Genomic DNA, 7,305 nt, shown 5'->3' with positions numbered 1-7,305 from the left:
TAGCCATGTCAACCGATCTAATACATTGATACAGTGACATGGACAAAGGTTATACAGTATTTGCAGCTGCCCAATAAAAAAATAAAAAAGATAATATACACATAACTCCTGAGCAGTAATATTGTACACAGGATTCAAACAACATATTTCCTGAATATTATTCACAATTAAAAGCAAATGTACTTTTACTCATCACAAACAGAATGAGGTGGTTCATTTGAAGATAGCTGAACTTGACAAACTCTGAAGAAAGAAATACACCAAAAAGGCACATGAAGTGGACCAACTTGATTAATTTGCGCTTGCATGAAAACAAAGTGGTTTAAACAGTCATCCTCCCAATCTTTCTGTTTCTTTAATTTCCCAGACTAAGTGTATTACAGTAAATGTATTTATAGTAAGTCATTTGCATCCTTTTTTCTACATTGTTCTTAAGCAGGGGATAATTGATTACAGTGTGGCAAATTTTAATTCACAATTTCAGGCTTTTTAATTACAATAGTGCTGAACAATGACTTCTTGTAACTATTTAACTTGTTAGATACAGACTTTTAACATAATTAAGGTGAAGATTTTTACTCAACCAAAAGAAGATAAAAAAAAGTTGTTCCCCATTTCTGTATGTGTACTGCCAACGAAAGTCTTCACATTCACATTTTCCAACTTAAAATTAAAACCTCAAAATTAAACCTGAATACACATAAAGGCAACTGAGAACAATTCAGCACATGGGCTGCATTAAATCAGCTCATCCTTTCATTTTCTTTTTAAGATTACATAGTTATTCACTTCATGTCAGATTCGCTCACATTGCATGATACTGCTTTAACCATAAAGAAATGTATTTGGACACATCTGTCTTTTTGATGATTAGTACATTTGCCATAACATTCATGGAACTGTAACTGGCTCCTAAGAAAATGAGTCTGTTCACTATTTAAAGTTATTCTTTGTAGAGGGAAAATATGGAACAGTCCATGTGCATGAAACGTTCTGCAAGCCTCTTGTTAAACAGTTTAATGTTTCCCTAGTGCTTGGATGTCATGCTGAACTCCCCTGCGGGCAGTGTTACAACTGTTGGACATGGTTTAAAGTGATGATGCTCGGACCACATTGACACCAGTATTTCAACATTAATCCAGTATGAAGCTTTTACAAGTGGGAGAACAATTCTTTTGCCCTGCTACACATTTATATTTATTAAAAAGAGTTTGTCTTTCACTATTTAACAAATAAGGTTTCTTAGTTGTTTGATCAACAAATGTACAGCATCCTTACACATACAGACAATGAAGACATCTGCTTATTGGAGATGAACTGTATTAGTGTGACTCCGCATGAAACTGCATTTCATAAAATGGCAACAAACTAAATGATCTGACAGCAGAAATTGCACTCTGCACTGTGTTAAAAATATCTACAACTTCACTTTCAGCTACTGCTCAGGAGCATATGGGCAATTCACTCAGCAACCATGGCAACAAGATTCTACAGAGAGGCATCAGCCTATGGTGAACGACCTTCCACTGAGCTCCTACCAATCAGTCTCTGGGAATTGGTCCAATCTATTCATTAAAGATCCACAATATTACACAAACACTGAGCATTTATGAGATTGAAGTGTCAATGAGCAAGGATTCACTTCACTTCATTACATATCCCTGCTAGGAATGACAGTGCTCCAGATGTGAAGCCTGGACTGGCAAAATGAATCAGTTGTCTCAGTGATTTTACAGCTTCTGATGTAATTTGTGTTTTCTGTAGTTTCCACGCATTTCAGCATTTTTACTAGGCCTAGCAATTGAATGCATTTGAGATCTGGGTCAAATGTCCAAATGTGATATAATGAAATGAAATATCAATTCCACAGCCAGGAATTTGAAAACACTGCTTGGAGTGAATCCTGAGCTCATTATATTAAACTGAAGTTGAATAATTATGGCCTCTTCCTGTATCAATCTGACTGGGTTATCTGGCACTCTGGTATTTGATTTTTAGTTTGGATGAACTAATTAGATTCAGCAGGAGATTTGGAAAGGAACATTTTTTTTCAGGACAGCCAATGTTTTCCTCACTGCTCCAATGTATAGTTGTACCAGACCAAACAATAAAATAAAATAAATAATACAACAGATATTTATGGCTTTCAATAAAGTCATTTATTTTCACACAATCAACAAGATCAGCTTTAAGTGCTCTATACTGCAAGCCAGGAAATGGCAGCAAAATGATGAGCTTTTCTTTAAGAAAAAAGGGAAATTAAATAAAAATCAGACAACTAGATCATGAACAAACATGACCAAAAACATGCCAGCATATATATATTTGTATATAAATGAATGTATGCATTTTACCAAATATATACCTATGTATATGCCAAATACGTGTTGTCTTAACATCCATATAATGTACAAAATGTTTTATGAATTAGAAATCATTACAAAAAAACATATCAAACAATATACAAGTGTTCCTCAAAATTGAAGGATAATACAACTAGCCTAACGCTTTTTGAAAATGTGTATACATAAAATCAAGGAACGTGCAAAAAAAGAAAAAATACACTCCATTTAACAGAGGTTAAAACACTAAATGTATACAAACTTAAATATACGTGGTTTGAGAGCTTACACTGAACATCTTGCAATCTTCATTATGATGTATTATTCACAATACCTCATCTGAATGTTCTTTTTAAACACCAGTTCTGTCTAAAATGATGAGATCTTTAAAATGAATGGAGCTCATGTTAGACCAGCACAATACGATTTTATTTGCTACCAACTGTTCCTTTCACAGTCAGTGATGCTTTCGTACACTGTCAATACAATCAATACCACTACTGCAGCTCAGCATTGCTCAAACCATACACAAACACAGTTCCCCTCACAGGAATACTCACTGTGCCCTGCTGAAGTCTAAAAACCAGATAGAGATCATTTAGAAGGCACCAACATGCGGGCTGGTAGAGTGAAAAAAACATGGACATTTTGATTGGTCTGAGGTGAAGAGAATTTATATATGATGATACAATATTTCCCCACCCCTTTGGCAAAGAATATTAACAGCAATGAGCAATGGTGTGTTTCCCTTTTTGATTGGTCAGTTTGATTATGGACAGGAAATAAAGATTTAGTTGCTCTCAGATATAGCTTTAAATGGCTAAGGATTTAATATTTCTGTCAGGGTTTCATCAAGGACATAATTAGTCATTTCTGACAAGAAAACCATGTTGAGAAAGGTCATACAGTAAGCTTTAAATTTGTACAAGTGACTAAAATGAATGACTTATCTTTGAAGGCTGAGAAACAACACAAGACTTCAAACCTGCCAGGGTTCAGTCACTAACCACTTCAAGCTAAGCCAGCTGAGTCATGACATAAACCTATCAACAGTCCAACTTTCTTTTAAATGTGATTTGCATCCATGCAGTCAAGTTTCATTTATTACATTATTTACAATGGTCAGATTAAAGCTCCACTTTGTAATAATACAGTTAGAACGATAGTAACTTTTTGCACACGATACAAAAATTATTGACATTTAAATTTGTATTACTTTCATTACATTTTATTTTCTAAAAAATAAATGCATTTTCTTTGTGGGCTCAATCGTAGAGACTTAGTCTCACTAATGACACATTAAGGCAATTGTTGTTGCTGTAGTCGTTTGTTTACATCCAAACTGAAATACACACGTTTTTCTTATACACTCACTGAGCACTTTATTAGGAACAACTGTATCTGTACACCTACATATTCATTGTTTGAATGCCACAGCCTATTTGAGTATTGTTGCTGACCATGTGCATCCCTTCATGGTCACAATGTACCCATCTTCTAATGGCTACTTCCAGCATGATAATGCACCATGTCACAAAGCAAAAGTAATCTCAAACTGGTTTTATGAACATGAACATGACAATGAGTTTAATGTTCTTCACCAGATGTGAATCCAATAGAACACCTTTGGGTTGCGGTAGAACGGGAGATTTGCAGCGTGAATGTGCAGCTGAAGTGCAGAAATTGCGTGGTGAAATCAGGTCAATATGGAACAGAATCTCAATGGTGCTTTCAGACGAAAGGGAGGCCCAACCCAGTATTAGTGTAGTGTTCCTAATAAAGTGCTCAGTTAGTGTATAATGACAAAACATTAACACCTGCCCAACATTTTTTGTGAAAGTGAAAGCCAAATAATTTACATGTGTAAGGCTGCACTGGACCAACCCTATAATCTCTTTGAAGGGGTATACCCAAAATAAAAACATCTGAATTCAATCTCAGATGATGTCGACAAACGTGCGAGGAACATAGCACTAATTACAAAAACACCAAACACTTTTTATATCTTCCATTATTCGGATTATATGATGTCATTATATTATTAGCCAGAACACTTTACTGTAACTATTTTAATATATTGTGGAGATGTGTAAACTCCATTAAATACAAATTACCTGCAGCCTTCAAGGGCAGTGTCTATTTTGGTGGTCATATCCACTTAAATATACATGATTGAGTCTTCAGCAAGGACAGATCTGATTATGTACAGTAGGCAAGTTCAACATATGGAATATGTACAGCTACAATACCATACAGTAATAGACAGGCTGGGAAAATAATGAAATAATATTTATTTTTAAACTAAGATAGGAGCCTATGCAGTGAGAAGGCACAGTGAAAAACAAGCTTGTTAAGAGCTGACTCTTACTTTCATGTAGGCTTCTGCCAGACATGCAATGCATCTGGAAACAAAACATAAGGCACATTAATAACTACTGTAAGACCGAATAATCAGCTTCCTATAAATGAAGAGCCAGGTACACTGAACACCCACTGTATTTGCCAAACAAAATATAATGTGAACTGTTACTAAATATGCTTGACTCCAATTAAACACAAAATAATGATTGAACAGCATGGAATATTTCCAAAACTTAGCGTGTCCATGCATGGGGAAAGGGCAATAATGTAATACAATATGATGCCATCAACTTCTCAACACAAAACTTCGATTGAAATGAAATATGGCACAGAGAGTATTGCCTGGGATCTGTCAGATTATTGCCATTTTACCTACTGTAAGTGAAATGATTTATAAACTCATGGTGCGTATAACAGATTACACTGGATTTTTGTATGTCAATATGGTGTATCTGTAGAACATGTAATTTCTCTGGAAATGATGACAATCTCTGGCAATAGAAGTTATTGTTTAGAGATTGCAACTTCCTATAGTGGCTAAGGTGCTCGACGGGGACTTGGAAGGTTGTTGGTTCAAGCCCCAGTGTAGCCACAATAAGGTCAGTCCAGCTGTTGGCAGGGCCCTTAACCCCACATTGCTCCAGGGGGGATTGGCCCATGCTTAGTCTAATCAAATGCAAGTCGCTTTGGATAAAAGCGTCAATGAAATAACTGTAATGTAGTTGTATTTTACCATTGAAATATGTTGTATTTTAAGAACTCAGGCATTTTAATTCACATTCTAATACTTTGTGCAGACTAAGTCTTGTTAATGTATGATGCCATTTGATCTTCATCACCAAATGGTCTTACACTGTAAGTGTGCTCTTCCCGGCCCTGACTGGCTAGAGATAAATTAGGGTTTTTCCCATTCCCATTACGGTAACTGTAGGTTACTTCTTAGTATCACATATCTTACCATTTCTCACATTACATCCTATATAATCGGTGATGTTATGCATTAAATGTGTGAAATAACTCATGTAAATGACATTCTGCAGTAAGTATTGTAATATGCTAATTTAACTGTTTGAAAACTACTGATTAATTTGGTGACACTAGACTACAGCAGAAATGGGTTAATACTGAAATAATAAAAATGCATAAGGCATTTCCTGCAACAACAACCCATTATTAGTTGTGATAAGCCCACATAACCACTATTGCATAAACAACATACATTTTATGGCACTATTCAATGATAACAAAGATTTCATCAACAAACGTAGTCTTCAACCAATATAGTTAATGATTCTAGCTATCATCACCAAAGTAATCATCAAAATTTCATTGGGAATGGACAAACCACGTGCACGAAATAAACATCTTTGTTGTGATAACATGCTCAAACATTTCAAAGCAGAATTACTTCATATAGTGCAATGATGCAGTGGGTTGGCAAGGTAGCATTAAAAATCTCCCTTCAGTGTTTATTTCACTGCTAATACAATAGCTTTTCATTGCGCTGGAAATGAAACTTTAAATGATTGTAACACACACTGGCTTGAAAATAGACCACTGCAATGATGGGAAGCAGACCACAGCGATACCACAGTTACCAATAGTTCATAATCAGAATGATTGAAGTACACCATTACACCATTTTTTTGGTGTAATGGTAGTCCGTAAATTACTAATTGCAAGTATTTTGTAAAACTATTTTTATAGTTAATAATGTGAAAACTGAAAACACCCCCAATTTTCATGAATTTCAAGGAATGCCAAATTATCACTTACTTGTGACAAAGCTTTCTATATACAAGCTTTAAAAATAGGCCTTTACATCAATAAAATGGAAAATAATTTCCACATTACTGGGATGTAGAGATCTATTTCAATCGTTTATACTGTGGATTTGAGTGCAGTCCAGTTCAATGTTTGTATACTTTCAGTCCCAAATTGACAGATAACCTTATACAAATAAGTGGCATACTGACCGCATGTTGAAGTTCTATTCTAGCATTTCATATGCATTGCTAACACATTTGTGGTTTGCTCATATTGTTATATAAATGAAAACTAAAACATAATTAAGGCAACAAGTATTCCTAAGTGCTATAATTAAATCAGTATGTAGAATTGGTGTAGACTTAAAAGTGTATGAAATAAATTAACATCTGCACATACTTACTCTGTCTTCCCCGTCAATGGTCATAATACAACTATGTTATGTAGTTTTTTTTATATAGCAAACCTGTCTAGTCATTAACCAACAAACGTCTAATATTTTCCTGAAATGCTGTACAAATAAAAGGCATATTATCAGAAGAAAGCTTCCCATATATAGCTAGACCTTTCGTGTCACCTTCTGTGGGTCCTCTTGTCAGTATTTCCAATCCGCCTTTATAGTCAGAGACAAAACAAATTTGAACACAAGTGTAGAGTAAAGTAGCATCTGTCAATGCATGGTCACAATTGTGAATGTTGTACTTTGACCAAAAAAAAGGTCCAGTTACCGAAGTAATATATATACACACACACAAGACACCCACACACACACACTTGCTGGTAAAGGTCTGCCAGAACAGCAGTTGAGACTTTATACGCTCTTCTGTCCGACGTA

Source organism: Conger conger, chromosome 12 (assembly GCF_963514075.1).
Source record: "Conger conger chromosome 12, fConCon1.1, whole genome shotgun sequence".
NCBI classification, from domain to species: Eukaryota; Metazoa; Chordata; class Actinopteri; order Anguilliformes; family Congridae; genus Conger; species Conger conger.
This window is presented reverse-complemented; position numbering follows the sequence as displayed.